This window comes from Nipponia nippon, unplaced genomic scaffold, assembly GCF_047370975.1.
Source record: "Nipponia nippon isolate SJK-2023a ecotype South Korea unplaced genomic scaffold, ASM4737097v1 scaffold_17, whole genome shotgun sequence".
NCBI classification, from domain to species: Eukaryota; Metazoa; Chordata; class Aves; order Pelecaniformes; family Threskiornithidae; genus Nipponia; species Nipponia nippon.
Window position 1 is genome coordinate 11,973,166 of NW_028262333.1, and position 16,050 is coordinate 11,989,215.

Here is a 16,050-nt window from a genome sequence, read left to right on the forward strand (position 1 = left end):
CTGAAGGCATTATGCAAGAAAACCCCAACAATCACGTGAGCCCAAGCATCCTGTTAAACCTCACGTCCTTATTCATTGAAATACAGGACAAATCAAATATTTCAAGGGAAGAGTAATTTTTTTTTGTCAGTATCATTTACTTTGCTGACTAATCAATTTACAGAGTTGATTAGGTTTTGCTTATGCAGCTTTGAGTCCTTGCCTCTTTCCAAAAGCAAAATATTCTGTGTACTAAGATTCTAGGAGTAGTCAAGTTGTGTTAAAAGGTTGCGTGGGGTTACTGTTAAAAGAAAATACTTTCAGTATGTTTCTGCACGGAGGAGATCTGCAGCAGCTGTACAAAAAGGATTTGAGAACAGCAACAGCAAGTTATGAACAAAAACAAATTATGAACAAAGAAGGGTCTGGGAAGCCTGCCATATGAGGATAGGCTGAGAGCTGGGTTTGTTCAGCCTTGAGAAAAGGAGGCTTAGAAGTGATCTCATCACCATGGACCAGTACTTAAAGGGGAGCTACAAAGAAGAGGGAGACTCCCTTTTTACAAGGAGTCACAGGGTGAGGACTAGGGGTAACGGGTACAAGTTACTCCCAGGGAGATTCCGATTGGACACAAGAGGGAAATTTTTCACAATGACAACAGTCAATCATTGGAATAATCTCCCCAGGGAAGTGGGTGACTCCGCTACGCTGAACACGTTTAAGACTCAGCTGGACGTGGTGCTGGGCCATCTCATCTAGACTGTGCTAGAAAGGTTGGACCAGATGATCCTTGAGGTCCCTTCCAACCTGGTATTCTATGGTTCTATGATTCTATGATTCTATGAAAGAAAACCGATGAACAGTCAGATTAATATAATCACGAGTTACAGTACATCTGCTGCTAAGAAATAATAGCTGCTTCTTGTATTCTTGGAAAAGTTCAAAAAAATCAGCTGCCAGTTTAATAATTAAGAAGGTTTTAAAAACATACAGAATGATTGAATCGTTGAGGATGGGAAGGGACCTCTTGAGATCATCTAGTCTAACCACCCGTGCTCACTAAGATATAATGCTTTTTCTGAAGCATAATCATAAATTTACCTAATTAAACTTTCAGCAGAAAACTGCTCCTGGGAGAGCTGGCCACGGAGGAGCCGTGAGTGGGTGCCTGGCCAGCAGTGCCTGCATTTCTGCCATGGGACATCGCTTAACCTCCGCTGATCTCGATGGGAAGCTTGGTGCCGGCTCTGGTTCAGTATATCCTCACCCTGGAGGATTTTTTTTTTTTCTCTGTCCCAGTTCACGTTGCTGGAAAAGCAGGAGCTGAATTTTCTGAGAAAAAAAAAATCAAAATCCCCTAGTGGAGGCCACTCCAGCTGCGTGAGAGAAGGCAGCTGTTCAGGAGGCAACAGTGAGCAGACGTGATTGTGGAGCCACTGATGAAGCAGGCAGGAGCCTGGTATGTCTGGGCAGCCGTGCACGGCAAAAATAATTTTTTTTTCTTTTTTTCACCCAACAAACCCAACCAGGGCTGAAATCAATAGCAATGAGTTTCCTGCCCACTTCATCTATGGAATTATGATGGGTTTGGAAGCTAATGTTTCAGTACATGGTACAGATACAGAAAAAGAGACCAGCAGAACTGCCTTAGATGACCAGAATCCAGAGATCCTGCAAATTGCTGCCATCTACATTTTATATTAAATATGTCAAATTTGCTTGTCAAATTTGATCCTCAGGAATATGTGTCAACCTTTTATACTGACTTTATTTGTTTTGCCTTTAGAGCAATCAGTCTGGTCCCTGAGGCAGGTAATACTCGCAGGCCACCTTCAGCACAATCAGATTAGCACTGTGTTTACTCTAAAAGCTAAAGCCTTGGTGCAGTGGCAAACCGAATGCTCAGCATTGAAATGAGATCACCTGAACAGAGCACGCAGCCTGGCCCCCATTTCCAGCCCCATCTTGGAGAGGACCGTGCTCGCCATATGGTGCTCCTGCTACGCCTGTGCTATTTCTAGCTTCAAACACTGGAATTGGAATGGACCGATTTAAAAATAAGGCTTTGATCCTGCCAAGATGTCTGCTAACCACACCATAGACCTTTTTTGCTGGTAGTCGGACCAGCATTGTGCCATGCACCCTTCAGATGATCCCTGTTAGTCCCTTCATAATACAGGTTCACACACTGTGCTCTTCCTTCCCTGATTCCTTAGACCTACTTTTACCCGCATTGCTTTCTTTCCCGCTTTTCTCGCAAATCACTGTGCCTGGATTTGTATGTGCTTTGACTCTGACATTACTCATCCAGCTGGAAAGAAAGCAAACCTATACTCTACGCAATAAATGAGTCTTTTACTTCTTGAAAACCTCATTCTGCCATTTACCCGATACCCACCGTCAGCGCAAGGTGCCACTTCTGCAGCACAAGCAGACCTCCCGAGGACTGGCCAGTCTTGCGCCCACCACCCCGGGCCCAGCCCTCTGGGCACAGCTTCCAGTCAAAGTCTGGTGGAAAACCAGGTACTTTCACATCCAAAGTTGCCCACATCCCAGTGTCAGCTTTAGGTAACACTAAAATTAAAATAACGGTTTACCTAAAAACATTTATTTCTATGTAAATTGCTGGATTTCTAGTTAATAGACCTCTAAGGACTTTTTTGGTAGACCGAACACTCCTTTCAAAGCAAATGGTTAGGGCTGATATAAAACCCAACCTTTTTACTCTACGCTTCAGCATTTAGATTAATCAACTAACTAGTTTTAACATCTCAGCAGCCATCCTCCTGCAAAAATGAACACTTAGCAGTCCTAGTCAAAAAGCCTTGAAAGGCTTCAGTATTCCCAGGGGGTGACAGAGACACAAAGGATATCTCCTTTGCACAGTGACCAGCCATCTTAAATCCCCACAGCTGTGGCAAAGGTAGAAATCTGGCTTGCGTAGCACTCGCTTCAGCGCACTGAGTACACCATGAATGAACCGCTTGGCCTGTAGGATCAAAGGTAGGAGATGTGTCATGATCTGGGCCTGTTACGGACAGAGGAAGGTTTTACCCAGGCTGAGTTTCCAAAATACATCAAGGAAATGCATTACTCCTGTCTCAAAGCTCATCACCCATTTCTAGCTACACCAGGACAAAAAGCCCTCCAGTGCTCAGCTTGCTCTACCTGGATTTTCAGTTCCCCTCTCCCTCCTTCTCTTTACCACTCCTTTACTTACTGGGAAAGAGCAAAGATGAAGTTTCCCACAGTATTTAGCAAGAACACCTACATGATGCAACTGCTTTCCAACTCCTTGGGCATCATTAAGCAAGCCATGGGCTTTTTACCAGCATAATCCCCGAGTACTGAGTTACCAAATACCAGCCTCGTCCTTTTCCTTCCTGGAGATTTTGGCAGTATTATGGTTTCCACGGCACACTTGAGACACTCCAGAAATAAGGATTCTCAAACATACAAAAGGAATTAGTCCCAGGAGCAGCAATACCCCAGCTGATGCACTGACCGTGACCGTGTCCTCCCGCAGGGGCCGTAACACACTTCAGACAGTTAAACACATGCAGGGCTTGCGTTCATATCATTCTCCTGGAGCCAAATTAAAGGCTGGTTTTCCTTGTCTGCTGTTTACTCCACGTAAGTGCCAAATGTCATTAACACGAAGGCTTCCTGAAATTCCATCTCACTGACATTTAAAAATATGCTATTGATTGGTGTCTGTCTTGTGTCGGGACTTGTCAGCAAGCTGCTGTGAAGGACGTGTGAATGAAGCAGGGCACTCTTCAGAGATGTCCTGCATCAGAAGGGGAAGGTTCAGCGCGCTCAGCAGCTAACTGCAGTTCCCAAAGGGATACGTACACTTTGGTAACTGAGATAATGCCAGTTTCCCAAGCCAGATGGACAATTGATCTGATATTATAGAGTGCGTGGCCAGACTAAAGCGGTTTGTCATGCTTCATTACACAGTCTGCTTCCATGTCTAGTTGAACATCTTCAGATCCTCTGGAAAAAAAAAAGTAAAAACCAAAAAATACATTACTCCCAAAACTGTCAGAAGATACAGCAATACCCTTGTTAAAAACTAAGTCTTGAACCTTGTTAGGGAAATCAGTGTGCTTCCAATGCAATAGACAACTTTTCCTAGGAAGCTATCTTCAAATACTTCCAAAATGTGAAGTTGTTGGCTGTCACAAAGAAAAGACATTTGCAGGACAACTGCCTTATTTTAAGTGTAATGAAAGGTCAGGACAAACTCAGCTTTAAATCCCTGCCCCCAGGTCTACTTACTCTGCTTTGATTCCCACGGAGCAGCAGCACATGCTTGTTTGGGCAGCCTGGGAGGACCAGCGCTCCCCTTCTGCACGTTACTGGGAGCACCTGCCACGCTTCCTGCACGAGCACTGCCTCAGCTCTTCTTCCCAAGCAACCCAGACCTCTCAGTTTGCCAATTTACCACACCTTACACTGACACTACTATAAAATACAGTGAAAACATTCAAACACTGTATTATCAATTTATACAGCTGCATTTAGACAAAACCCTAAGAGAATCCAAACCTGCTGAGTTTTGTGCATGAACTGCCTGAGCTGTCTGTCGAGTTCCACCGTCATGCTTGCCATTCTGCTAGCAAATCTGCAACTTCCACATATTTTTCTCCTGCTGGCCTCCATGTAGATATGCAGAGGCTGAATTCCGGAAACAATCGGATTTTTTCTTTGCTCAGTTTTGAAAAGAAGGAAGAAAAATAACCAAAATTCTGCCCCATCTCACTCTTTTATTGTATTGATGTTTTGTCTTTTTCTCTCTGGAGACCAAGGTTAAAGTTCCAACTTGGACATAAGTCACAGGGCTTGATGGAATTGCTTCAGTCCCTAATAATTATTTGTCCGCATCATCAAACTACTATTGCACAATCTGTCATTATTAGCCGTTACTGTTGGCCAAGGCAGCGGGTTGTATTGGTTACACCTGACGTTCAGGCTGGGTTGGGCAAGTTAGATAACACAGCAACTACCTGCACAAAGCATACCTTGAGCTAGAAGAATTGTTCACTTTTTTGAAAAAAAACGCAGATCAACACAATGTTTAAGAGGAGTGGTTATTTTATTGGCATATTTCCTGCTAGAGTTTTATGGGTACAAACTATTTTTTGCATTGGAGAAAATCAAGGCAGTATTATGCTTAGATTGTATCTAATTAATTTTTCATACTAAAAACCTTATCAGTGCCAGATGTCTGGTACATAGCCATTTAGAAAGCAGAAGGCATCCGTCAGAAAAAAACCAAAGCCCTCAACTTTGTTCACTGAGTCCCCTTTTTACCTATGGCCTTGCTAGTCAAGCTGTATTATATACCTTTGAACAGGGAAGTCATTTAAGAGAAGCATGAATCTTTATGATTTTAATACATCCACCCATTCAGCCTTCAGAAGCATTGTTTCTCATTCAAGCCAAGACTCTCCAGGGTAAAATACAGGAGCACAGAATATCAACCTTTGAGTTATCTTTTGTTAGGTCAAAAGATCTTTGGGTCATCTTCATCATCATCTAACTCGGGGCTGTTGAGAAAGATGCACAGGGAAACCTAGAGTCTAGGGCTGCTGTGGCTCCCGTTGTCAAGGCACAGTTTGCTAACTGGCAAAGGAAGAGCATCCCCACCAGGACAGCTGAGCAAGGGACAGAGCACTGCCAGACCCAGCACAACTGCAATCAGACCCCGTGTTTGTCCATGCTAGAGCAGAGAGGAGCAAAGCCCCCGTCTCCCTTCTGCACAGGTGAAGCCTGGGCTTACACAAACAGCACAAAGGCATTTCTGTCCTGTTCATGCCAGGCTACCCGCTGGCTAACATTTGCCAGAATGTCACAGGGAAAGGAAAAAAAGTGCTCCTTAATGATAGTCCTTCTGTTGTTCGACTCAGGGGTTTTATTAAAAGGGAAAGAGCACAGAGAGCAGCTAATCAGCTGCTCCTATCAAATGAAGTTCTGGAGATTGATTTTTCAAGTGATTAGCAATGCAAACACACATTTTCACAAATCAAAATCTTTGCATCTCTATCCAACAGCTATTTTCATTAACCAAGAAAGGACCAGAGAGGGACAGTTAACAGCCAATACTAGCCTCAAATACTAATGGCTTTATTACCGCAGCACACAGATTTAAAAACCTGTATTGCAGCTTTTTTTCCATAGACCCAAGATCTCCATAGGTTCCATATGCAGCTTTAATTAGAAGCAAAAGCTGTTGCTGTACCTTGGCACATATGATTCTTTCACAACAAAACATCACTTGCTGGACAAAATGCCATTCAGGCTCGCACAAGCCATTCACCATCTCCAGCAGCACTTAGCACCGTCGCTCCCATGCTCGAGTTAGAAGCTCTAAAGACAGAGCAGAGCAGCTGCCAGCAATTTATGGGCTGAAACAGGAATTGGAATAGCTTAGAGACAGATGATATACCCTGAAGGGAGCTAACAATAAGCATGGTGGCATCAGACAGACTGTATGTTTGCTGCACTTCTTTCCGTACCTGCTAGTCCCTTGAGGTATTGAGAACCTGCAGCTGACTGTACTGCTGGATTGGGAGCGCCGGGTGCTCGGCACTCACACAATACGCTTCCAGGTAAAGCCAAGCCACAGGAATTAGTCGGAGAACCTGTTGTATAGATCACTAACTAGATTTAGTTTAAACCTCCAAAAAGGACAGCTTTAATAAAATCATCACTTGTCTACCACTCGTCTGATTTTCTGAAGGCGAAAGTCATATAAGTTTCACCAGTGACTTAATACCTTTCTAAGCAATAGACTAGGTGGGGAAAATTTCTTTGCTCCCACAATTAGCACATCTTCAGCTCCCCGGCCCCACATACGTTGGTGACAGAAGATACACTTTTTTCCCATGTGCTCCTTTTTACCAGCCATATCCAAGAAAACAAGCTGGATGAGCTTTGCTGCCTGCAACTTGAAGAGAAAACAACAGGGGATTTTCCTTCTCCCAAACATGAGTTTCCACGACGTTCCCAAACACCAGTCCAAAATCCCTCAGATGGCAGCAAGTTAACATTTGTCAGAGTAGGTGAGAAACGCACATGTGTGGCTAAAGACAGCGGCACACAGAGCAGCGACGCTGGGGAGTGAGAGACTCTCAAGCTGCGCATCGTATTGCCGAGTGGAAATTGCAGACAAGGAGAGACTGGTTGGGCTCCCACCCCCGGGAGGCGGCATCCTGCACAGCACAGCACAGCCCGACTCACCCTCCCTGCTGCTCAACGCCTCGCTGGCACCTCTCCGCTGAAACATCGGTCTTGCTGTGCTGTTAGAGGTGACTTCAGGCTCCGAAGACTGATGGGAAAGTCCCAGCTGGCCAGTGGGCCAGCAGGACCCCTGCCCACCCTGCAGCAAAGACTTTCACAGGCTCCCAGGGGAATTAAAATGTCCTTAACTCATATTGGAGGGAGACGTTTTCCACAATCAAGGAAATACATTTAGACTGAATACCTCGGTTCACAGAAACTGGAGGGAGAGGAGAAGGGGAGCTGATGCTTTTATTTCATTCTCACCAAAGCAACCTTAGTCTTGCTTAACTCGGAGACAAAGCTTACGGCAGGTTTTCGATTCTATTCCTTCTACCTCTTACAGCTTCCAAGATGCAGCATTAATGCCCTGGGAAGGCAGAGGACTCCGAATTAAGGGCACAGTTGTCACACGAGTTGTTACAGCCACTTTCACCCACTGCACGCTCATTACAGAGCACCACGGGATATTCGCTTACAGCAATGACTGGAGCTTCACAGTGGGTCTGCAAACAGCGTGATTTTTCCTCTAGTGAAATGCCATCATTTACAATTAGTGCAGTTGTGCAGGACACTGTTACCGAACCGGCAGTTAACAATTGCAGTTAACTGTTGGTGATAGGAGAAGCATGGATTAAAGCAATGTCCATACGTTACACAGATCCATATAAACTATTCGTCAGCAAGACATCTCATGCTATATCTGCAAAGCCAGCCTTTTCATTGCACTGCCTTTCATCCAGTCCTGCCCAGTGATTAGAGCAGGTCAGTGGGACCAGGACAGAATATGACTGTATGGGTTCGTCCCTGCTCATGATTTGGGGCTCCTAGATCATCTTCCCAGGCCCCCAGGATGAGCCAGTCTCACAGTGATCAGTGAATTCTTTCCAGTCTCAATGCCAGGTTTGTTTTCCCTCTCCAAACTGCCTGCACGGGCAGCTCTCAGGCAAAAATTTCACTCCCAAGGAAAGTTTTGCCCCAGTGCAGAGCAGCTGGAAAGCTGCCTGAAGTTGCTTCCTAAGAATTGCTCTTGAAGAGAAATCCATTGCCTAATTTAGGGCTGTCACAAAATCCCGTGCACCCCAGCCTCCACTTTCTGGCCCCGTGGCACTGATGGTGGACGCAAGCACTGGCAATAGCCATGTGATAGTTTTCTGGACCCTGAATTACACTAGACATGGGTGCAATGCATACAGTCAGGGATGTTTCTCCTCTCCCTTATGCAGCTTTAAAATCATAAAAGTATAAATGAATACATATGGGACCTGAGAGTAAAGGTTGGTTCCTCGTGGTTACACAGGCTCAGAGATAATCTCACTGCAGTTCTCAGTGGAATTAATGCATGCACCGTGGGCCCATAGTGTTATCAAGATATGAGAAGGAATGCATTACATAAATATACATTTATCATAGGGAGTGGAACAGCTGAGACCAATTTTCATTTTTGCTTCTGCACTTAGATATGCTTTGTGGATATTTTCCTTCAGCAAATGATTCAATACATCACAATTAAAGTAACACAATGTAATCTTTCCTTTGATTTAATTGTTCCCCTTCTGCCAGATATACAAGTTCAAAATACATTCAAAGTAATATTTAAAATAGAAAGATTATTTTCAAAATTAGCACAAATCTCCTAATGGGTTCAGAATTACATGCTGGGAGTCTTGCAATGCATTGATTTTTGGTACTTAATTTTAAAAGATTTCCAAAGTATGCCAGCATGAATCTGAGCTGATATTTCCCAGGAAACTCTAATGGACTCGGGTATTCAAATCCCTCAGAAGATCAATCTTCTTTCCCGTGCGCTGCTGCCAACGCTCTCTTTCCCCTATGTGCTCAGAGCAGAGCTGCCCCTCTCGGATCCGGGATGGAGCCCACAGCCCACGGGAGGAGCAAGCCCTGCCTCCTCGTGCAGCAGCAGCCTGCAGCGTCCCCATCTCGGGTACTTACATAGCTCAGGAGCAAAGCCATGGGGAAGGTCACAAACACAAGGTCAGAATGAGACATGCACAGAAAGACACCAAGCAGAAAGACAGATGGTGTCCATTTCTTTGACAAAGACACGGGGGAGAGGCAATGACCAGCTATGAAGCCAGGCCACGTGCCCCAGCACCTTTGCTCACTGCTAGCTTGGGCAGATTTGACCTGACAACTTAAAAGCTTTTACTAATAGTTCCATAAGCTTGCCCAAGGTAAAGCATATGTACATATGGATGTGCTTGCTAAATAGCAAACAAGAGCTACGCTCAGAGCTTTTGCACTCTCCTGTAACCAAGAAACAAGTGAAGAAGAGCAATTCAGCATCACCCCAATTAACGCATGTGATTTCTTCTGTCCTTTCCTTCTATCATCCATCTTCTGACTTTGTTTTCAACTCCCTTCCCTTGCTGTACCTCGTGAATGTTTAATTTCATGTCCAGGCTCTGCAATGGATAAATGCCAGCGCTGATGCTTCTGAGGTGAAGAACTGAGGACTTCGCAGCACAGGGCAGCCCAACACTTTCAGCAGGAATGCCAAGTGTTGGAGTGCAACACTTGGTATTGCTGCCGAGATCCCCAGATTGCAGAGCCACTGGCAATAATTTTAATGGAAACGGCAGGTACTGTCACTGTAAGGATTTCAGTTTTCATTCGCTGTTCAAGCAGGGTTTTATACAAGCAGCAGCGCTGTTTTTTCAGGAACCTTTCCTCAGTAAGTGATTCAAAGGAAATGATTACCCACACCGAGCTCTAAGTGTCCACATTATGCTGAAGCACTCGCCCTTCTTCAGCACAGCCACCCTAGAGCTCTCTAACTACTTAGCAAGACAAAGGATGCTAAAATAATCAGCATGTTCAAACCCTTACTGTAGCAGGTATGCAGCAGGACCTGAAAAATAGCCTCAGAAAAGAAACTGGTGTAAAAGGAGTAAAAAACCACAAGGTTTTTTTCCTTTTTCAAATGTCTCGCTGTGTCTGGCAGGCAGAAAGCAGTGTGCAAGCACATGCAATGGGCTTTAGAAGGTCAGGATGGGAACCAAAATCAGTAAGGTCCTACGAGCGCACTGTCCCCCAGCTGGGTTTGCACAGAAAGCAGTGCTGGTCTGTCCCAGGTGGGCTTGGGTATTTCTATATCGCGCTGCATCCACCAGTACGAACCTATCCCAGAGGACGCTAGCATTGCTGCACGTCACCTATGAGCACAAGCTGGGGAGGAAAGGGTCCCTCTTCTCCTTCCCGCCCAGGTGGGCTGGAGCAGGGAACAGCCGTCACCCCAAACCTCTCCCTTTCCTTCTCCCCCGCACACTGAATGATGCAAGTGAGGCAGGATGGCGAGGCAGAAGCGGACACCCGGCAGGCAGAAAGTTGGCTATTTTCAGCACACAGCAACAGGCAGCAACTTGCCGAGTGCAAACTGTGGCTTTTGGAGTTGTTCTCCACCCCAAACTGGTGTCAGCGGAGGAGCAAGCTGACCAGCTGTGCACTAAAGGAGCAAAAGGCCCGTGTCTCTCCTGCTTCACATATGAACTGAGGACCATTCCGCACAGAACCACTGAATACAGTTATTTACACCAGTGTTGCAGGATCCAGACCCTTTGTCTCCAGATACAGACTTACTTCATGTAGCTGCTCTATGCAAAATAAAAATTGCCTAATTCCTTACTTATATACTCACAAATTAATACTCCAGAACTCAAATTCTCATTTTTCATGTACACATACTACTACTGTGTATCCCACCTGGAGACTTGGAGCTAAATACGATGCATGTTTAAATCAATGAAAAGATTTTTCCCTCATCTTCAACAGAAATAAGTGAGACTCTCAATGCCAAGATCCTGTTGCGTTGTGCTACTGGCTGTTAGTAGGATGCATATTAGTATGTGCAGCAAAACATAACATGATATCAAATCCTGTTAGAATAGAGCCTTATCAAAGAAATGATTGACAGGAAATATGTTCTCCGAAAATAACCACAGTATTTGCTCATGGCACTCACACAAAGGATATCTTTGAACCACAGCTCATATCTTTGCCAAATGAGAAACTTCTAAGAGAGCCTAATTTTTTGCTCATTTTAATTCTGCCTATTTTAATTTGGCATATGAAATTTTAAAAAAATAATGGCAACATATTTTAAAGAGAAGTGTTACTTTTTTGTGTATGGTTATTATTTTTTACAACACGTGGACAACATAAACAAAGCAAATTGGCGATGTTAGAGCAAACTGACAGACTGCGTGCAGCAGAGTGTGATGCTCATTTACACAGAGGAAATAAGCAGGGACAGGAGTCCTCCTAAAATACAGGATGGACACAAGGAACCGTCTGTATGGTTCGAGTTGCCAGAAAACTAAAGACATGCCATGGCAATTATAACTTTGTGAAGTCTTTAACTACAATTTCTTCTGCTTGTTCATGTAATCACAGCTTACATCTTTCTAACATCCAAAGCCTGACAAGCTTTTTCAATGCTCCTACCACCTCCAAGCCATACAAATAATTAAGAAGCAGCCTCATTTACAGCAGGTGAGAGTAAGGTGTTTGTTGAGCACAGGGTTGTGATGATATAAAGGCTGGGGCCGCAGCCACAGTCAAAACCAAGTCACGCAGAAGGACAGGCTGCTAGGCCAGGTTAAAATACGGGCTAAAATTCGTGGCCGTTGCTGTCGCACACCCACACCTGGTCCTGGCCAGGGGAGCTGGCAAAGCAGCTCATCCTCTCCTGTGGCCTCAGCGAGCGGACGCCTGTCCCGGCCCCCGGGCGGCTGGTCTGTGCCCACCTGGGCCATAAGGAGCTCCATCCCACCACCAAGCAGAAATCAGATCTTTTGTTTGTTTGGCTACAAACCACTGCAGCAAGGCACCCAAGATGGGAAGGAGAATTACAGGAGGAATTACAGCCGCCAGCTGCCTATAAAGATGCTTACATAAAGAAATAATAACAAAACCCCACCTCTGCTCTAGCCTTAGTTTTACCACTTAAATGCTCAGTAGTATTTCACCTGTTCGGTTACAAGTTGTAAGATGTCCTGCTGAAGTTATTTGCAGTTTGCCTGAACAGGCACAGAGTGCTGGTGCCATCTGCCGTCTGCTGGGTATTGGCAGGCAAGCACAGGCAAATCAAGTAAGAGCATAACAAAAGAAAACGACTTGATAAATTAATATCTGGCATAAATGAAAATCCTTCAGATGCCTGAGGGTCTCCTGTGGCAGCTTAGGAATAAACGGGGTTTTAGACAAGATTTATTTACATGGGAAATATCACAAGCAAATCCTTGCTGACACAGTCCTTAATGCCGCATGAAATTAGACACAATGCCCTTCTAGAGGCAAAGAGCAGGATAAAAACAGAATAGCCACTTACTTTTAGGGTTGAAGGTATTTTAGCTTTTAGCTTAGTTCGTTACTTTTAGCTTCTCAGCAGGGAGCGTGACTCCTGGAGCTCATAAACCCAGCAGTCCCGAGGAGAACACCACCATGCACTTTTCCTAAAAAATGGTTTACTATTTAGGACACACAGAACCAGCTCCATATATAAAACCCAGACAGAAATGCAGCCTGCTCTCATCCAGCTCCTCCACCGAAGACACCACCAAAGGCTCACAACCCCCCATCCTTCACACTATTGAGAGCCACCTTCCCACACCAGCTCCCCTGCAGCCTTCCTCAGCCACCCTCCTCCTCACATCCTCCAGCCAAGCCAACCCCACTTTCAGAACCCCTGGGCAGGAGGTGACAAATCCCCGGGGAAGCAGGTCCCGGCTGCCCTGGCCAGGAAGGTGCTGCCTGGTGACAAGACGGCCGGCCAGCAGCAAGGCTGAGCGCTGGGACACGTCTGCCCAGTGCAGGGACGGGGCACCTCCCCCCTCCCTGCCAGGGGTGAGACCATTGCAGCCAGCGACCTGAGGGACTGGAAACACAACCACTTGCCCAACTGCCTTTTCAAGATGCTCAGTTTGCTTCCAGACCTGACACAGAGATGGCAGCTCCCGAGATACTGGTTTGAGTTTGACAAGGAGGATATTATTTTGCTGGGGCCCAATTCAACTGCTTTGTATGAGAATCATTCCCACTGTCCTTCCGGAGAGCTATTTATACTGACAATTGTGCTCTGCCTTAAGCGCTTAAGCCTGCTTTCCAGCCAGAAAACAGGTTTCATGCCAGATACCATGCCTCTTCCTACCCATAAAGGCTGATAAAAGGTGCCGTGCCATACAGAGAAGGCAGGTAGAATATTTCTGGCAGAGCACAGACAATGTAATTTTTAAATGTCCTTGCTTACGGGCATTGACACCTGCAGACTTGCAGGCCAGAGGTGCTTGCGTGGCTATCAAGAGGGCTGCAGCTGTTGGGATGGCATTCTGAACATGCAGAGGGAGTTTCTGCCAGACCTAAAAACAGAAAGCCTGGGCGGTGCAAGCAAAGTGCAGGCGATCCGCATGCTGCATTTGTTCTGACCATCTCTGGCTGAGGCACGCCAAAAGGAAAAGTCTCTGCTTTTAGCCATTTTCTCTACATCAAAAAAGTGACTCTGTCTCCTAAGGACCAAAGGGAAAAGTCAATTGTAAGAACCACTGTCAATGAAACAAGAGATCATGATGAACGCAATCTTTTCTGCTCTAGCAAGTGGCTTGCTTAGGGAAAGGCCAGGATAAAACATCCCACTGTGGAAATATCTTGATTCTAGCTGGCTAAAACCTAGACCCACATCCAGGGGTAAAATTCACACAAAATTCTGACATATTTTGTGGAGCAGTATCACGATGCAGCCTGCAGAGGTTTGTCAGGACCCAGCTTGGGGGCACATCAGTACACTGTCTCTATAGATATCAGTGTAAGTGTCCTACCCAGGACTGGCAAACATCCAACAATGTTCACCACTCCTCAAATTGCCTATAGATAACTCTGTATAGCCCAGACTGGCACAGGTTTAAGTTACAGTGGAAAATATATTAGATATGTCAAAATGTCTGAAGTTAAACCCAAGGGAATGCTGCCAGAAAGCATAGCTGTAAGATCATCCAATAAGCAGATGCCTCAAGGCATTGTATAGTAAGGTCTCTATTGCAACACTGTGAGTGAACTTTAATTTGAGGCTCGTCAGACTCCCCATTAAAACGCTGCTCCTGGGATTCAGCGTGAGGAGAGCAAGCAGGCACCTCTGCTAAGCTGCTTTCAGAAGTTAATAGTGACAGATGAGGACATCTGCCAGCAATGCCACTTTTGTTACGTAATAACACAGTTCCAAATTACTCACGCTCATTTGCAATCCTTTTCTACCACACTTGCTCAATCCCCTTGAAGTCTACAAACATGTGCCAGCATAATTTAGAAGAGTATTCATCTAATGGTGACATCACCAGAGATAATCTGAATTTATACCAAGATACCTATGATAAGCATCCAGCCAGACTGATCTGTCTGGCTCAGTGAGAACATCAGATCTTAGTGGAACAAGTAGTAATGGCAGGAGAAATGTCAAATGTGTCCTGTTGTCCAAACACAGCCCCTCTGAAGCCAGAGGAACTGCACCAATCCCAATTTGGGTTTGGAGCAGTGCACTATCAAAGATGGAGGCAGCCCAACAATTGCAGATCTCAGACGGGCTTGGTTAAGTTTAATCAGCTGGACTTGGCTGACTCTACTGGTGAGTCCAGTTTCAGACAGGTTTGACTAAGTGTAATTAGCCAAACTTGGCTGAGTCTATCAGTGTTTACCACCCACTTGGAGACCTCAGTGGTGAGAAGGCAGGCGGGAGGGCTTGGGGAGCCTCCCAGCACATGCACTCACAGCCCCTCCACTGCCTTTGGACCACAGGCAGGCTGTGACACCTTCTGGCAATGACACCTCTGTGTGACTTGAACCTCCCCAAGTCTCTCCTTCTCTGTTTGCAGGTGATTATTTTTAACTTGCAACCATGTTCATTGCACTTTGCTGAGGATCTCTTAGAGGTAGAGCCCTATTACCAGCAATGGGCGCCACCACCTTCAAACATGTACTGCAGGCAGATGCAGAAGGCTGCCCTTGCACAGCTGTCTGCTCAGCGTCCTCTCTTCCAGCAGCTAGCCTTAACCAGCCTCTGGTACCACAGGTAAATCACTCTTTGGGAAAGACCAGCTGTGGCCTGCCAGGCTACCTGGAGCTCCTCTCTCTCCCAAAATTTGTAGCACTGCCAAGCTCCCTCCTTATCCCAAGCTCCCTCATGACATGAACACCACCTCAGCTTCTTCATGCAAGAGTGGGAAGATGTGCTGGATTTTCTCGCAGAAGTGAGAAGTTTCTGCCTGAACTCTGAATCCAGCCATAAGAATTAATTCAATTCTTACTGTCAAAACTACCCTAGACACCAACTTACCAGTGAAGATACCTAGTTTCTCCACAGGGCAGGTCCATTCATTTTCACACCACAACCATTTGTTACACACATTCCTCCATTCAGAAATCCCTTTTGGAAAAATAAAAATTAAAAAAAAAAATCACTACTCATCTGTCTCAGAGTTTGATGTGGTATAAATTGAAATGTCATTTCAGAAGCACTTCAGGAAGAAGGGCCCCAGCATTTGTGGCCTTTGCGCCAGCTGCTTTCCCATTTTGGGAAGGGTTTAAGATGGCTGGAATAGCCAGTCTCTTCCCAGCACCCCTGCATTCAGGCCAGTGTCAGAAGTTCATCTGATAATTACGCCATCAAGAGGTGAATAATAGTTTAAATTCCTCAGGCTAGATTGTCTAGCTAGAGGATCCAAGCAAATCCCATTGACTTGCAGCAGAGTTGGTTATCCACAGGAGGGAAAGAGCAGC

General features: G+C 45.5%; 1 long non-coding RNA gene across 1 annotated transcript in view; it reads right to left on the reverse strand.

Moving 5' to 3' along the window:
* The window catches only part of LOC148056176 (uncharacterized), a 56,921-nt gene that overhangs the window by 1,387 nt on the left and 39,484 nt on the right, over positions 1-16,050 (reverse strand). Inside the window, exons 4-5 of the long non-coding RNA XR_015703880.1 lie at positions 3,485-3,978; positions 1,081-2,968 (exon numbers count right to left, since the gene is read on the reverse strand). This is a non-coding gene — a long non-coding RNA (uncharacterized LOC148056176). The remainder of the gene's footprint in view (positions 1-1,080; positions 2,969-3,484; positions 3,979-16,050) is intronic.